Raw genomic sequence first — 9,509 nt, forward strand, 5'->3', positions numbered from 1 at the left:
TCCAATTTCCAATGTCACTGAAGCTCTGGAGACTCAGCCTTGGACTGACAGCGTGGCCTCATCAGAAAAGCATTTCCTCTAACTTTTCTTCTGGACTCAAGCACTGAGATAAGCATTGGTGAGTAACTTTAAGAACCACCTACCTTCAACAATTACATCTTAAAAAGATTTTATAACATCAAGACATAACTCAAATGAAAACTTTGAGGCACTACTTAGACTTACGTCAGAGGGAGCTCCCATTAATATCAGCTGGACTAGTAGACCACACCCTTGTTCATTTCCTTATCATTTTTTTCTTGTGTCTCCATTTGTCTTTGGCCTAGGGCTTTGCCTAGGGAGACTAGTCTCTCAAAGTAGCTCTAAATGAAATTATGAGGTGACCAGCAATAGAGAAATAGTGTGTACGTAAGAGAAAATGTAAAGAGGTGATTTTTGAGACTCAAAGACCACATTCCTTACTCAGTTTGTGCCATCAAATTTCATAACTTATTAGAATGTAACTTTAAGAAGTTGTCTTCCTACTGAGCTTTATTTAAAAGAAACAACCAATTCTCTCATTCTTCCTTGTCAGAGGGCTTTGAACCCAAAGAAATACCATGCTGCCTTTTCCAGATTTCCATATAAGTGTATCTGTAGAGGAAAAAGAAAATCCATTCTAGCCCCTAGAATAGTGTTTTTCACAATTTATAGAATTATAGGAAGGGCTGAAAAAAAAAAATACAGTTCCAGTTACACAGCAAAATCAGGCCACAGGGGAGCAGCTGACTCTTCTAACACCAGGAAGCTACCTGCTGAACTGGGAGGCTTCCATCCTGAGCTGCAGAGACATACCACAGTTGCTCCAACCCAGACCAGCAAGTAGTGCCCCACACCTTGTCCCCCACAAAGTGAGCAGGTGATTGGACATTAAGATTTCCTCTAACACTGCCCCAATAGAGCCCTGTCCCTCCTCGTCAGTCCTTGTCAGAGCCAGCAGCATCAGAGCAGCCTCTACTTCATGTCCACTTCCCAAATCTCTCTGACTGGCTAAATAGAAGTCACACCCAGAATCCTAGCTACAAGGGATCCCGGGAGATGCTGTTTTACCGTTTCTGGTTTCTGTATGACACCAGGAGAGCAGAATAAATGGTGAGCACCAACCCACTGTGCACGCCATAATGGCTTATTTTAATTTTCTTTTAGAGTTATTTTCTTTTTTATATTAATCTTTTTAAAATTACAACAGTACTACATGCTCTACCGCCAAAGATAACAAACAATATAAAAATGAAGTAAAAAAGTGCCCTGCCCCAACCCCATTTTCCAAAGGCAATCACTGTTCACAGTTTGGTTTCTATACATTGGAGGGGGTGGGGGGGAGTAGTACCACGTACTGCTCTGTAATTTGCTTTGTCACTTGAATGCATATCCTGGACATCTTGACCATGAAAGGACGTGTGATTCTAACTCATGCTTTAAAAAGAGACACCGAGCATCCCATCAGAGAAGTTTGCTACAGATGGACATTAAAGTCATCACTAATTATTCCCTATTATACATAATTCAAAAAGAACTGCTGTTCAAGCATTTGGAAAGGTCAGTTTTCCAGAAGTGATAAACCTGTACCATATTTTGAAGCTGTGTCTTCCTAATCACCACACAGTCAGGAGATTTAGTTCAGCCAGCCAGAATTTAAGATTCAAAAAAATTTGGTTAAGCCCTGAAAATTTTTGAGCAGATATTGCTGGAACCTCAGGGGTAAGCATGAGCGGTTCACAAACGTGCCCCCCCTTCTTATTCCTAAGGTGCCTGCCCTCTGCCAGGAATACACAGGTCTATGCACAGCTGGTTGGTACATGGCCCAGGGGGTGAGACACAGAGGGCTGGGAGAGCAGGAGTGAGGACATGGTGTTGACCTTGATGGACAGTGGTTGAGAGTGCCAGAAAGCTAAGATTAAGAGTCCTCCACCATGGGCAGCCTGGGTGGCTCAGCGGTTTAGCGCCACCTTTGGCCCAGGGTGTGATCCTAGAGACCTGGGATGGAGTCCCACATGGGGCTCCCTACATGGAGCCTGCTTCTCCCTCTGCCTGTGTCTCTGCCTCCCTCTCTCTCTGTGTCTCTCATGAATAAATAAATAAAATCTTTAAAAAGGAATCCTCCACCACGTGAGTATCAAGGGGTCAGAAGGAAGGCTGGGTCATGCATCATCTGCTGAGTCCCCAGACGGCCAACCATGACATGTGACATTGCTTGGCAAACTGGGCACCAGCTGCTACAGATCACCTCAAAATGTGTTTCCCCTGCAGTTGTTCTTAAAACCTTCACTTCCCCTTGTCTCTACATGAGCTAGGCTTCCCCCAGCATCTCAGCCAACCACAGTCTAAGCCTGTATAACACAGTGGCCTCAGTGATAAGGGTCACGGTGAGCATGTGCTGCTCTGTACATGACATCCATGCCTGCTTCTCTCCAGACAGATTAGAGAATATGTTCTCCTCCATTCTCTGCCCTGGAATCTGGACAGAATTGTTTCCTACCCTCTCCACAACATGTCCCCCTTCCAAGACCAGTGGCTGATTTTAAGGATCGGATGCAGCCTGAGTCATCAAGGAAGAGTAAATCCCAGCACTTCTACAAAATCTGTGGCAAAAAAAAAAAAATCTGTGGCAAAAAATATCCTATCTTTCTCAGAAGGTCTGAAACTGAGGCATGTTGCTACTACAAGGGAATAGCTAAGGCTTGAATATCTGGAGGTCATTCTGTGAAACCCGAGGAAGGCAGATTAGAGAAGTAAAGAAATGATTTCAGAGACTTCATTAGAGCCTGGATCAAGCATCACCTGAAGGCAGGCTTTTCTTTAGACTTCTAAATTACATTAGCTAGTGTATCTACTTTATTGTCTGAACCAGTTTAGGTTGGAATTTTCTGTCATTTGCATCATCCAGAGATAGACACTTTTTTACATATCACCCACAGGGGCATTTCCTTTACATCGCCTCTAAAAACAACCTATGTGCAACCTCTATCACTGCACCCAATTGCTGCCCCAGAAACCTCTCCTGCTGGCCTCTCAGTGAGAGCTCTTTGAATCCATGTCCTAGAAACTTAACTCAAACTGGCTTAGATGAAAAAGAATCATTTTGGCAGAGAAAGGAGGAAGAATCAGAACAAGGACCTTCAAGACTTCAAGATTCAATATCTCTCCTTGGCCTCCGGGATCATTCCTCAAATCTTTTTTCTCTAAGAGGTTAGAATGTGGATACCCTCAGCTCTAGGCTCAGACACACATAGTTACCACCCAAGAGGGAAAGGTTTACTCCTCCAGCTGAAAACAAAACTCCTGGAGAGCTCGAACTAGCCCATCTGGGGTCACATGGCCATCCTCGGGCCAATCAGTGCAGCCAGCAGAACGAGGTACAATGACTGGCCCAGCTTTCTCATTTGTTTGTTTGATTTGGGTTTTTGGTTGGGGGTAGGGTCTACTGGCCTGACCCTAGACCCCATTCACTGTATAGAAGAAGGTGTGGTTCCTTGAAAAAAAGGGAGCAAAGCTGAGAAAGAGGTTGAGGGATGCTGCAAGTCATGATAAAAATGTTCGCAAAACCCTAGAGTTTTTGTGCTGATCCACTGAAAATGGGTGCAAAAGAGCTTTTGTAAAATGGGCTTTGTTTAAAGCTGGTGGTCGTTTGTGGACAGAATCACCCGTAGAGCTGCGAGGCCAGGAGGTGGGGTGACCGAGCCAGGACGTGAAGGCAGGCCTGATGGTTTGCAACTAGTATTGCGACCTATGGCGAGTCACGCAATGTGGCCAAGCTCAGTCCTAGAAGGATTAAGTAATGTCATGTGCCTCGCACAATGTCTAAGGCTTTAGTACCTTCCTCCTAGCATTTAGAATCATCATGGAAGCCCAACTGTGAAAGTCTTTTTCTAAAGATGTCGGTAGCAGGAAACTTCAAAATGTTGGGCCCCAGACCGAGTGGGGCCCAAACAACCAAGGGAAAAAAAACAAACTGATGGCAAATCAGCCTTGACCTGAAAAGGTTTCAAGATCTAAACCATAACAAAGAAATGCCAAAGGAAGGAAGCGAAGGAAATGTGAGCTCGGGTGGGCACTTTTTCCTGGTCAAGCCATTGTAATGCACCCAATCGGCATCCACTCTGGTCTGGCATCTGGTCCTGTTGATTTCTATGTTGCCTCTTCAGTTAAATGCTATGAGGTTCATACTCTTCTTAAATTAAAACAAAAACATCCAACTTTCAGGGACTCCTGGGTGGCTCAGCAGTAGAGCAATCTGTCTTCAGCTCAGAGCGTGATCCCAGGGTCCTGGGATCTGCTTCTCCCTCTGCCTCTGTCTCTGCCTCTGTTTCTGTATGTCTCTCATGAATAAATAAAATCTTTAAAAAAAAATTAAAACCAAACCATCCAGCTTTCAGTTATTAAGTGGCAAGACAGCGATGGGGCTGATTGACCCTACAAGTCCCTGCTGACAGTCTGCCCGTGGCTTCCCGATGGCAATCTCTCTCCAGTCCCAACAATCTTCCTGACCTGAGCATCCCTCTGCTCACTCTTTCCATCTGGGGGGCCCAATGGCTGGAGAATACACTTGTACAGTTGGCTGCAGAGGATGGACTCGGATGCAGAGTGTGCCGTGCAAGGAAACCACCGCCTGCAGATGCAGCCCGCTGTGGTTCTCGGGGCCACTGGGAGAGGGACCCACTGTGCTTCTGGGCCACTGTCCTCTGACTCCAACCCACTCACTCACCAGGGCCCTCACAGAAGCCAGCTGCCCGGCAAGGTGAGAGATTAGACTTTGACATGTGGAACATGAACACGAGATCAGCCCAACCCAGGAGATGGCAGCTAGCAGCTCAGAAGCTGGCTGGGGTCCATCAGCCCCAAGTCAGAGCCGCTGGTGCTAGGCCGAGATTAGAAAAGACGGGCCCCTTTTGGCCCAGTGAGGCCTCCAGGGCCAGGCCCAGGACCGCAGAGGGTTTATCACACCTGGACCAGGGGAAGTTCCTTGTCTACAGGGTGTGCACTTCCCCGGTGGGGAGGAGAGATCAGTGTGGTCAGAGCGGCGAGCACGCAGGCAGCCTGGGGAGCCACGTAGCCGCTTCCTTTGCTCCTGGGAGCTGTGGGGGCCCAAGAGCCACGGCTCAAAATCAACAGGAGCTGGTCGTGGTGGTTGTACCCTCGCTCTTGCACTTTCTCCCCACCCCCGCCCTCTCATGAAAGGCAACTCTTCTGATTAATTTCTGGTTTCCTGTCATTGTTCCTGACTTGTCATCAATCTCAAGGTGTGCCGGGATGCTTTATATTTACTTGGAATAGCTTGCCTAGGCCTGCTGAGTTGGCAATCCTATTAGCAAGATTTTTTTTTTTCATTGTGTTTGTGAAATGAAATAAAATAAAAGGCCCTGTCTCCAGAGAATTCTTCATGCCCCATTTCTCTGCATGCCATCAGTTTCTGGGGGAGATCATGAGGTCTTCTTGGGGAGCGGGGAGTAATGATGCTTCTCGACCTTGGTGCCAAGAAGGCCTGGGAGGAGGTATTGCTGGTCCAGCCAGGGGCAGGTGGATCGAAGTCCTGCCTGCCTTTGCTGCACACAGAATCATGGTGAGGGGGGAGGGACAGGCCAAAGCAAAGAAGTCATGCAGCTGAAATCAGGGCCAAGAGGCTGGCGTGCGAGCCAGGGGCCCCAAAGCAGGAAGGTGGGTTCCTAGTTCTTGAGCAAGTAATTCAAGCTCCCTCTAAGGCTCACTTTCCTCATTTGCAAAGTGGACAGAACAATTCCTGCCTCATAAGGTGGCCAGGAGGATTAAATAAAATCTCATATGTATAATGCCTTGGCACAATGCCTTGTGCAGGGACGGTGTCCAACAACTATTTCAGTCATTCCTTTTTTGGCATTACATTCCATAGTGCTGTATATTAGAACATGGATTCTGGTGGCTCAGGGAGAGGCAGGAACCCTTTTGGGGAAGGGTGGGATAAGAAAGGTTTGGGAAAGGCTCGAGAGCCCGTAGCACACATATGACTAATGAGGGGAGAGGGCAGTAAGCCTGAACCTGCTCCCAGGAGGTGATGTATTGCAAAGAAGCAAGAGGCAGAGATATTTCTGCACCACTAAATGGGGAGAACTCAAGAGTACGTCTCTGGGTCACAGAGCTCAGCCTTGCACTTGCTGCACTCCACATGAATAGTCCTTGTGTTAGAATTTATAATAAGTCCATTCTTAGCTGGTATTTTTTGTGGCTGGCTCCTCCATCATGGTGAGCATGGGCTATGTCTAAAATGTAAGCACTCCTTGATTCCTGTCAGAGAGAGAGAGAGAGAGGAGTGAGTTCTCTGGTGAAAGGTTAAGAATAGTTGAAAGACATTTTTATAGGAAAGGAAATCTTCCTACAAAGTCCCACTTGGGTGGAAATTTGACACAATCCTACAGTGGAATATTACACAGTCAGTAAAAATGCTTGTATTTGAAAAGAGCAGAGTACAAAGGTGTACATACTGTGTGACCTAAGCTATGTCAAAATGCACTTTTAAATTTTGAAGATGAAAATATACCTCCTTACCTGTAGGCAGTGGGTGATGAAAGCTTTTTGGTCTCCACTTTTCTGTATTTTATCCACTTTTCTGTATTTTACTAATTTTCCAAACAGCATGTATTTTGTAATAATAATGAGGACAAGGGGAAGTAGTTGGAGGAGATAAAGAACTTTTTATGGCCTCTCAAGCCTCCATGTATTGCTAGTTCCCATTTAAAATTGCACTTTCCCTCTCAGGATACTCAAGAAGTCACGGGGAATGGGGAAGGGAGAAAACAGCACCAGGTGACACGTGCATGAGCATCAGACCCCAATCTACAATTGTAGGACCCAGGGCCCCTTCCCAGGCCTACAGGGCGCTGACAATGTAGGTAATGATACATCCTTGTGGTGATTTCCTTAGCACCTCACGTGCCAGAAAAAGAGAGGACCCATGAGGCCAGTGGTTTTCCAAAAGCAATCTTATATAGAAGTTTAGTATGTAAAACAAGTTATGAAGGAGCTTCTTGTGAGGAAGGGATGCTGAGTTTCAATCATCCCCTCTAGCCCCCTCCCCACATCCCATCCCTCAGTCCTTCTTTTGAACTCTGTATCTAGAAAAGAAACACAGTTAGAAAACCTTGTACTTCACTGGCCCATAATGTGGAGAACAGACAAGATCATGATGGGGGAGTTGAGGATTCTAAGTAACTGATAAATGCATTTTTGCAGAAAATTCATATCCATTTAAATAGCTCCATACAGCTCTGTTTTAGGAACAAACAATAAGGCTGTTTTTACCAATACGTCCTCTGGGAAGGACATAGGGTTTGAGTTGTGAGAACATTGAAGTCTGGCTTCCCTAGTTGCTACGCGGACCCTACAGTTTATGAGATTGAATAAAATCCTAATTACTAGGAGTTGATTCAGGCTTACAGTAAGTTGTTTGCTCCTGGTGAGTTCTTTGCTTGGTTTCAGGGCGGGGAAGGGAGGAGGTATGTGGAAATACTCTTAGATTTGCCTCCTGAAGGAACAGATTGCTGTGGGTTCTAGTTGTTATTGTTATTGTTGTTGTTGTTGCTGTATTATCCATGTGAGTTTGTGAATTACGAGAACTTGTTTGCAAATATGATCTGAAATCTTAAAGGCAGGGGTCTTTTCTGCATTTTGATTATTTAGCTTAATGTAGCCCCTTTCAGAGGTCTAGATCCTGGAGAATGGGAAGCTCTCAGTGGCTTTTGAACACTTCTGCCTCTGAGTATGTGTAGCCACTGGAGGCCTGAGCGGTCCCTTCCCTCTGTCTCTAAAGAGGGGAAGCCAGAGGCTACAGGCAGCCTTTGTAAAACACACTGGTGTGAGTTTGTATGCGGGTAGGTGTGCTCAAAGGGTCACTAGGTGTGCATTTCTGGACAGCCATGTGCTGGGGGGGCCTGAAAGAAAGGGTCCAGCCTTTCTTGTTCCCCAGAGGCAGCAAGCTTCTTTGCTGGGGTCCTATACTGGGCCAACAGACTGCCCCCTCCACCAGCTACTTCCTGGGTGGTGACTGACCTTAGGCAAATTTTCCCACCTCCTTGAGTCTAAGCACTCACCTGTGAAACCGAGATAATCACAGCCACTTATTATGAAGACTTTTTACATAATCTCATTGGCTTTGTGATTATGTAAGAAAATGCTTTCAGAGATACTTACAAATCATGTAGAGACGAAGTAACATAAGATCTGGGGTTTGCTTTAAAATAATTCAGCAAAAATAGAGTGGGGGGAGGAGTCCATGGGCATCAGTTTCAAGAACAGGCAAAACTAATCTGTGGTGATAAAAATAAGAATGGAAATTGAAATGAATAAAAACAAGTGAAAAATGACAAGTGGAAAAGAGCACCAGGAAACTTTCTAGAGTACTGAAAATGTTCTGTAACTTGATTTGAGTGGCGATTCCATGGGTGTAATTTTGGGCAAAACTCATTGACCTACCAATGGTTCTCTATATACATTATACACCAAATAAAAGTTAAAAATCATATTTAGCAAGATCTTTATAAACGTTGAATCCAAGTGAGGTGTATGGAGGTTCGTTATACTATTATTTCTACTTTGTGTATGTTTGACTATTTTTATAACGCAAAAAAAAAAAAAAATTAAACATTAAAAACAACCAAAATAGGGGCACCTGGGTGGCTCAGTGTTTGAGCATCTGCCGTTGGCTCAGGGCGTGATCCTGGGATTCCTGGGATCGAGTCCCGCATCGGGCTTTCCACAGGGAGCCTGCTTCTCTCTGTCTATGTCACTGCCTCTCTCTGTGTCTCCCATGAATAAATAAATAAAATCTTAAAACACACACACACACACACACACACACACACACAACCAAAATAGCTGTCAAGTTCCTGGTCCTGTGCCCAGCACGGGGTGGCCTCCCCCTCTGAGAACGGCCCCATCAGAGCCACCCTGAGCCCTCCTTCCTGGGTGATGTGGGAATTACATTATGTCATAAACAGATGCTGGCCTTGCCTGTGAGTGTGCTTGACAAGACTGATTTTCTCTGTCCTTCAACTGAAATGAGGTGAAACAAATAGCCAGACAGTATTGGAGATACACGCCTTTTCCAAGCTCCCATTCAATGTGACATTCAATGTGAACCCCTCCGCACAAGGGTCTTCCTCCCCACACAGAAGCTGTGCTCAAAGTAGCCCCAGTGAGGGCCAAGCCAAGAGGAAGTCACAGAGGCCAAAGCTGAAGACGTGTAGACCTTGTAAGACAAGCAGGAACCACTCTGGATCTAATTTCACTTTTGCAGGGTAAACATTGGCTGTGGCCAAATCAGAGGGGGAAAAGTGAGCACCAGTGACCTTTGAAGTGAATCAAACACATCTCTTAAGAAAGCCTTCATTTTTATGAGGGTGGTGGTTGCTTGTTCCCACGGGCTGAGCAAGAGCACTGACCCAGGAGGATGGAGAGGGGAGCAGGGGAGTGGGGGGGGACTGCTCCCAGCTGTCTCACTG

General features: G+C 45.8%; 1 long non-coding RNA gene across 1 annotated transcript; it reads right to left on the reverse strand.

Moving 5' to 3' along the window:
- Window positions 1–5,936: 5,936 nt before the first annotated feature.
- LOC144300782 (uncharacterized) lies at window positions 5,937–8,940 on the reverse strand. The gene is made up of 3 exons (XR_013367561.1): window positions 8,678–8,940; window positions 8,200–8,315; window positions 5,937–6,297 (listed from the first exon to the last, which is right to left on the reverse strand). It is a non-coding gene; the product is annotated as an uncharacterized LOC144300782 (long non-coding RNA).
- Between the last annotated feature and the right edge of the window lie 569 nt (window positions 8,941–9,509).

This window comes from Canis aureus, chromosome 29 (genome assembly GCF_053574225.1).
Source record: "Canis aureus isolate CA01 chromosome 29, VMU_Caureus_v.1.0, whole genome shotgun sequence".
Taxonomy (NCBI): Eukaryota; Metazoa; Chordata; class Mammalia; order Carnivora; family Canidae; genus Canis; species Canis aureus.